This window comes from Portunus trituberculatus, chromosome 35 (genome assembly GCF_017591435.1).
Source record: "Portunus trituberculatus isolate SZX2019 chromosome 35, ASM1759143v1, whole genome shotgun sequence".
Lineage (NCBI taxonomy): Eukaryota > Metazoa > Arthropoda > Malacostraca > Decapoda > Portunidae > Portunus > Portunus trituberculatus.
The window spans coordinates 2,702,604-2,710,103 of record NC_059289.1 but is presented as its reverse complement, the minus strand read 5'-3'; the positions used below and the strand labels follow the sequence as shown (position 1 = coordinate 2,710,103).

The 7,500-nt window shown below is 42.7% G+C and overlaps 1 protein-coding gene across 1 annotated transcript in view; it reads left to right on the top strand.

Annotated features, from left to right (window-relative positions):
- The window catches only part of LOC123512948, a 112,666-nt gene that overhangs the window by 42,582 nt on the left and 62,584 nt on the right, over positions 1–7,500 (top strand).

The following is a 7,500-nucleotide window of genomic DNA, read 5'->3' as shown; positions in this document are numbered from 1 at the left end:
CCATTACAAAATTGGCATCTCACTTTTCAAGCACGTAGAATGTATCATAGTGGTTATTAACGTAGACGTGATGGACAGTGTAGTGAAAGGGTTCAACTACCCATAAAACCTCCAAGAACCAGGTAATGTAATCTCACGCTAATTTCATCCTACTCTTCCTTTTTTTTTCGCAGTATTCCTTCACTAATTCCCCGAGTCACGTAATACTGTCATACTCTGTTCTGTTTTTCTCTCTCAGTACTTCGCAGTGACTAATTTCACCCTCCGTTTTCTTTGCAGGTAAGCGCAGGTGGTGCCTTGGACAGGTGACTCGTGAGGACTGGTGAGTGAGTGAGTGGTGAGTGAGTGCTTGGTGACTCTTCTTGTTCTGCTGCTGAGTGAGTGAGTGAGCAGTGACTCTTCCTTCCTGCTTGCTACATCACGGGTAGAGAAGAAGGAGGAGGAGGAAGAGGAGGGAGAGGGGAAAGAAGAAGAAAGAAGGAGGAGGATAGGAGGAGGAGGAGGAAAAGGAAGATTTGGAGGAGGAGGAGAAAGAGGAGGAGGAGGAGGAGGAGGAGGTGGTCATGCATCAGTTCCCTTCTTTCTTCTTTTCTTTTTCGGCATCTTTACGCATTCCGGTTACCAGTCTTGCAAGAGAGAGAGAGAGAGAGAGAGAGAGAGAGAGAGAGAGAGAGAGCGTGTGAGGTAGTGGGTTAGTCCAACACTCACAGCCTCTCTTACCTCCCTGTCTCCCTCTCTCCCTCTCTCCCCAACAAGGCATCGGTCATCTGGTGTATTATTTCAACGGAGATCGGAAAAAAAGAAGCAAAAAAATAGACTGACACAGATTTACGAAGCCAGAGGGGAGAGAGAGAGAGAGAGAGAGAGAGAGAGAGTCACGTAGGTATCCACTCAGAAACCTAAAAAACACTATGTAACGATGCAACTCCATTTTACGTTCTTACATGAACACAAATGGAGACCAAATGACAAAAAACAACACGAAAAAATGCACTTAATTTGTTCCCACTCATACGTGATCTTTGCCACACCTGAGGGAAGAAATGGAGGTGAAAGTGATGTACCCTACTCAACCCTACCATTCCCTACCATACCCCTACCCTACCCTACCCAAATCTAACCTAACCTAACCTAACCTAACTTATCCTAACCTAACCTAACCTATCCTTACCTAACCCAGCCTAACCTAACCTAACCCGGCCCAACCCAATACAGTCTAACCCATCCTAACCTAACCTAACCTTACCTTAACCTAGTCTAACCTAACCCAACCTAACCTAACCTAACCTAACCTAACCTAACCTATACTATCCTAACCTAATTTAACCTAACGTTCCCAAACCTAACCCAACCTAACCATCTTTTTTTTATTTGTTCTTGTTCTTGTTCTTGTTCTTGTTCTTGTTCTTGTTCTTGTTCTTCTTGTTCTTGTTCTTGTTCTTGTTCTTCTTGTTCTTGTTGTTCTTCTTCTTATTATTATTATCATTATTATTTTTCTTCTTCTTATTATTCTCTATTCGTGTCTTCATTATCCTTTCTTCGTCTCATTCTCCTTACTCATACACTAAAGCCTTCACAAATTTCACTCCACATTTTTAAATCCATTCCTTCCTAGTCACCTCTTTATTCTATCATCTCCTCCTCCTCCTCCTCCTCCTCCTCCTCCTCCTCCTCCTACTTACCCAAATTCCATCCACTTTCAATTCTTGCTCCACCTTCCTCCAAAAAATCAGGCATCTCATCTTCCACACACTGCAGCCTTCACCTTCCTTCCCACCTTCCCCTCCTTCTTCCCTTCACTTACCGTCCCCGGCACACCCACGCTCCCACTCCCCACGAACCCGGAGGTCAGGTCACTGGGGGTCACGCTACACGAACTGACGAGAGAGCCCCTTGATTGGACGGAGGAGAAAAAGGGGCGAGAGAAAAACCGGGACAGAGTGGGACTTTGGATTTTCCGTTAGTTATAGTGTGAACCTCTCTCTCTCTCTCTCTCTCTCTCTCTCTCTCTCTCTCTCTCTCTCTCTCTCTTGTACTGTGGTTATTTTTGTGTGTATTTTTTCCTCTTCTCTTTTTTTTTCCTTCAGATATTTCTCTTTTCTTTTGTGATTCATTTTCTCTCATTCTCTCTCTCTCTCTCTCTCTCTCTCTCTCTCTCTCTCTCTCTCTCTCTCTCTCTCTCTCTCTCTCTCTCTCTCTCTCTCTCTCTCTCTCTCTCTCTCTCTCTCTCTCTCTCTCTCTCTCTCTCTCTCTCTCTCTCTCTCTCTCTCTCTCTCTCTCTCTCTCTGTCTCTCGTCTCTTTTTCGTGTCTAGTCATTCTTTTCTCTTCTTTTTTTTTCGTGTGTGTCTCTCTCTCTCTACTCTCTTCTTCCTATTCTGTTAACCCTTCTTTCTTCTTTCTTCTTTTTCCCTCTTTGCAACACATTTCTCTTCTTTTTTTCTTCCACAAGCTTTTAGTTTTAGATTCCAAGCAGTCATGCAGAAGAATGGAAGAAAAGAATACGAAGAAGGAAAAGGATAAGAGAGGAGAGAAAATTTTTAATAAGGGTAATAATGTCACCTTTCGTTTTCCTCCTCCTGGTTGTCATCTTGTCCCTCTACGTTTTTTTCCCCTTCCTCTTTAAAGAATTGACGAAGTGGAGAGGAGGGAAGGGAGGGAAAAGTGGACAGCGTAGAAGAGGAAGTAAGAAAAAAAAGAAAAAAAGAATAAGAAACCCTTACATATTATCTTACAAAGTGAGAAAGAAAGATTGACAAAAAAAGAGAAGGTGGTTATGTAAGATTAAATGAATGTCTCTTATCTTGAAGGTTGACACGGATGGACAGAGAGAGAGAGAGAGAGAGAGAGAGAGAGAGAGAGAGAGAGAGAGAGAGGGAGAGGAGTGGGAAAAACCGTTCCTGAAAATGATAAGGTGATTGGTGAGGTGAGGTGAGATAATTAGAGAGAGAAAGATAATGTTTAGTTCAGAATTGTGTGAGAGTGAGGTAATGTCGTAGTCATATCGTGTCGTGGTCAGAGAGAGAGAGAGAGAGAGAGAGAGAGAGAGAGAGAGAGAGAGAGAGAGAGAGAGAGAGAGAGAGAGACACTAATGCTCAGGGAAAGCTCACTTTTTGATACACATTCACAGGTAAAATACTCTAATTACCTATAAAACTCACCTTACCAGAGAGAGAGAGAGAGAGAGAGAGAGAGAGAGAGAGAGAGAGACACTAATGCTCAGGGAAAGCTCACTTTTTGGTACACATTCACAGGTAAAATATTCTAATTACCTACAAAACTCACCTTACCAGAGAGAGAGAGAGAGAGAGAGAGAGAGAGAGAGAGAGAGAGAGAGACTGTTGCTCATTATAACTTTTACCTGTTTGTCCTCGTCTTAACTGTACCTTCTTTTTTAGTAACATTCTGACGCAGCGTGTTGGTTTCTTGTTAATAATGAGTCCAGTGAGGCAATGGCTGGAGGAAGGATGGAGGGAAGACAGGAGAAGGGAAATTCAGGAGGAGGAGGAGGAGGAGGAGGAATGTTGAAGGTGAAAGAGGGAGTGAAGGGAGAGAAAAATAACTAGAAGACGAAATATTACAGCTTCCAGTTCTCGGTTTTCCTCCATTTACCTTCTCTCTCTCTCTCTCTCTCTCTCTCTCTCTCTCTCTCTCTCTCTCTCTCTCTCTCTCTCTCTCTCTCTCTCTCTCTCTCTCTCTCCTCTCTCTTTCACGAGCATTTATCACGAGGGAAAAAGAAAAACAGGTGAAAGGGCATAATGTGAGATAACAGAGAGAGAGAGAGAGAGAGAGAGAGAGAGTTGGTAATCATTGACCTACCCGAAGTGACCCAGAAGACGATCACTATGTATGAAATTTGACCTCTTTTGTCCCCATCGACCTTTTCTTATTACCTTACATCTCTCACTTCCCTGCCCTCCTATCTGCTGTACTCCCCTTCTTACATATTTATTCCTCTTCTCCTCCTTTGCCAAGTTTTCCTTATTCTCTTCTCTCTTACATCTCTTTCCCTCTTTCTTCCTTTTGCCTAAGTTTTATTGTGCTTTTTTCCTGACTGTCTTCTCTCGTGTACCTTTTCCTTTCCCTTCATCCTTCTCTATCTTCCTTCACCTGCCTCGTTTCCTGCTTTGCTTCCTTCCTTTGCTTCCTTATTTTGCTTCCTTATTTTGGGTAATTCTTTATTTATCTTTTAAAAAACCAGCACTCAAGTGGACCTTTTTTTTTTTTTTTGATATTCTGTTGCCCTTCTCTGGCCTTCTCTCCTGCATGGAAAAAAAATCTGTTGTTATCCTTCTCTTATCCTACTTTTATCCTACTCTTTATCCTACTTTCCTTCACCTGGTCATATCCTGCTGTCCTTCACCTAGTCTTATCCTACTCTCCTGCATCTGTTCTTATCCCACTCTTATCATACTTTTATCCTATTCTTATCCTACTCTCCTTCACCTGGTCATATCCTACTCTCCTTCACCTGGTGTTATCCTACTCTCCTTCCCTTCACCTGGTATTATTCTACACTTATCCTACTTTCCTTCATCTGCTCTTATCCTACTCTTATCCTACTTTTATCCTAGTCTTATCCTACTCTCCTTCACCTGCTCTTATCCTACTCTCCTTCACCTGGTCTTATCCTACTCTCTTGCATCTGTTCTTATCCTTCTCTCATCATACTTTATCCTTCTCTTATCCTACTCTTATCCTACTCTCCTTCACCTCCTCGCCAATCTCCTCTTATGGTTGGTAAAGGGAGCACAGGAACACTGGAACACAGGAGCTAAGGAGTGTTCTAAATGCCACTCGATCTTCAACACTCAGCTTCCTTTAGAGCAAGTTTGCCACCTGTCAGTCTTGTCCATCGCCCAGGTGTTAATCTGCTACCTGGGGATTTGTTGAAGTGTGAATGTTGTTGTTGTTGTTGTTGTTGTTGTTGTTGTTGTTGTTGTTGTTGTTGTTGTTGTTGTTGTTGTTGTAGTAGTAGTAGCAGTAGTAGTAGTTAATTTCTTTTCTGTCCTTGTTGTTGTTGTTGTTGTTGTTGTTGTTGTTGTAGTGACTCTTGTTTCTCTCTTCTTCTTCTTCTTCTTCTTCTTCTTCTTCTTCTTCTTCTTCTTCTTCTTCTTCTTCTTCTTCTTTTCTTTTCTTTTCTTTTCTTCTTTATCTTTTCTTCTTTTTTTTTCTTCTTTTCTTCTTTTTCTTCTTCTTCTTTTCTTTTTCTTCTTGTTCTTGTTCTTGTTCTTGTTCTAGTTCTTGTTCTTGTTCTTCTTCTTTTTATTATTATCATTATTATTATTATTATTATTATTATTATTATTATTATTATTATTATTACTATTATTATTATTATTATTATTATTATTATTGTTGTTAGTGTTCGACCTTCAGTAGTCAACTAGGCTTATTTACGTTTATGAATTTGATTATACGAATTTTTTCTTTGTCTAATAATTTTCTTCCTTCCTTCCTTCTTTTTTTCTTCCCGTCTTTGTTTATATAGTCAGTCAGTCAGTCAGTCAGTCAGTCAGTCAGCCATTCAGTCAGTCAGCTAGTCAGTCAGCCAGTCAGTCGGTCAGTCAATCAGTCAGTCAGCCAGTCAGTCAGTCAGTTAGTCAGTCACCTAGTTGTTTATATTTTCATTTTTCTCTTTTCCTTTTCATACTTCTCTCATTATTTTCCATCCCATAAACTATTGATCTCAACTTCCATATTTTTCACCCTCCCACCACGCCGTATCTCACAACCTTCCTTTAAAGGCACGCGGATAGACAGCAGGTGGTGGTGGTGGTGGTGGTGGTGGTGGTGGTGGTGGTGTTGGCGGTGGTGGTGGTGATGGTGGTGGTGGGAGATTCTTGAGTAACACACCTGCTAATGACAACACACACCTGAGTAGTAACCATTTATCATAGGCTAGGAGAGAGAGAGAGAGAGAGAGAGAGAGAGAGAGAGAGAGAGGATAATTCCCCAACAAAAGCGGAGACAACATAAGGCGGGCAGGAGGAGGAGGAGTAGCAGGAGGAGGAGTAGCAGAAGGAGGAGGAGGAGGAGGAGGAGGAGGAGAAGGACATATAGAGAAGGGAGGGTATGAGGGGACAGGAAACGTGGGAGGGAGAGTAGACGGGTGAGCAAAGATAGTGTGGGGGCCAGTGGAGAAGATGAAGGAGGAGGAGGAGGAGGAGGAGGAGGAGGAGGAGGAGGAGGAGGAGGAGGAGGAGGAGGAGGAGGAGGAGGAGGAGGAGGAGGAGGAGGAGGAGGAGAAGGAGAAGGGGAGAGAACTACCTTGTCCCTTGTAACAGGTTCTCTGGCTATATAACTGTCCTCCGTCCTTGAAACCCCCTCTCCATCCCCTCCCCAGCTCCTCCACCTCCTTCTCTCCCTCCCTCACTCCTTCCCCTCACTGCCTCACCCCTCCCTTCTCTCCTCATCTCTCCATTATGAGTAATCTTCACCACTGCATGCATTGATGAAGAAGGGGGTGAAGTGATGCCTTTGTGGGGAAGAAGAGGCTGAGATAATGACGATGTGATGGGAATGGTGGTGATAAGAGGCTGTGGTGGTGATGATGCTGTGATGATGATGCTGTTTAAGCCCTTCAGTACTGGGACGCATTTCTACCACGAGTTTTGGGTGTGATTAGACGATTTTATTCATATTAGGAAGGGTTTATGGAGTTCAGGAGATTGATAGGTAGAGACTTCACTATTTTTATCCCCACATGAGTTTCTGAAGCTGTATAAAATCAACAAATAGTAATCAGAATGAATATGGAAACGTGTCATGGTACTGAAGGGGTTAAGTACTTGATTAACGAGGAACACACGATACTCAAAGAACATTTATCTGAAACACTTCTTCCTCAACTATATTTTCAAAGGCTCTGGTCGAAATCACACGGGTATTTATGGATATTTACATGGTTTTAGTGACAGATTGACTATATTTCTACATTATTAGCAAGAGATACTGTGTTGAGAATCGTGGTAATCATCTGTGTGGCCTTTGAACACTGCCATGGTGAGAGAGCAAAGCGATTCTGAACACGAAGCTAAGAGTGGCGCGGGTGCTGGAGACAAGTGGAGCTGAAGAGAAGAATGAGGGAGGATGTGGAGGTAAAGGTGGTATTGTGGTGAAATCCAGAGTGTTTGGGTCGAGGGCGTCTGGAAGAGTGGACCAGGTGAAGGCAGGTAGAGAGCAGGTGATAATGAAGGGAAAAAACGAGTAAAAAGGACGACGACTTAAGGATTGGCTCATGAGACTAGTGTGTGTGTGTGTGTGTGTGTGTGTGTGTGTGTGTGTGTGTGTGTGTGTGTGTGTGTGTGTGTGTGTGTGTGTGTGTGTTTAGGAGCAGAGAAGAGAAGTGATGTGCGAGGGGATGGTGTGTGATTGATGATAATGAATGTGGTGAATAGAAAAATATCTGCAGCACGGTACAACAACAACAACAACAACAACAACAACAACAACAACAACAACAACAACAACAACAACAACAACTACTACTACTACTACTA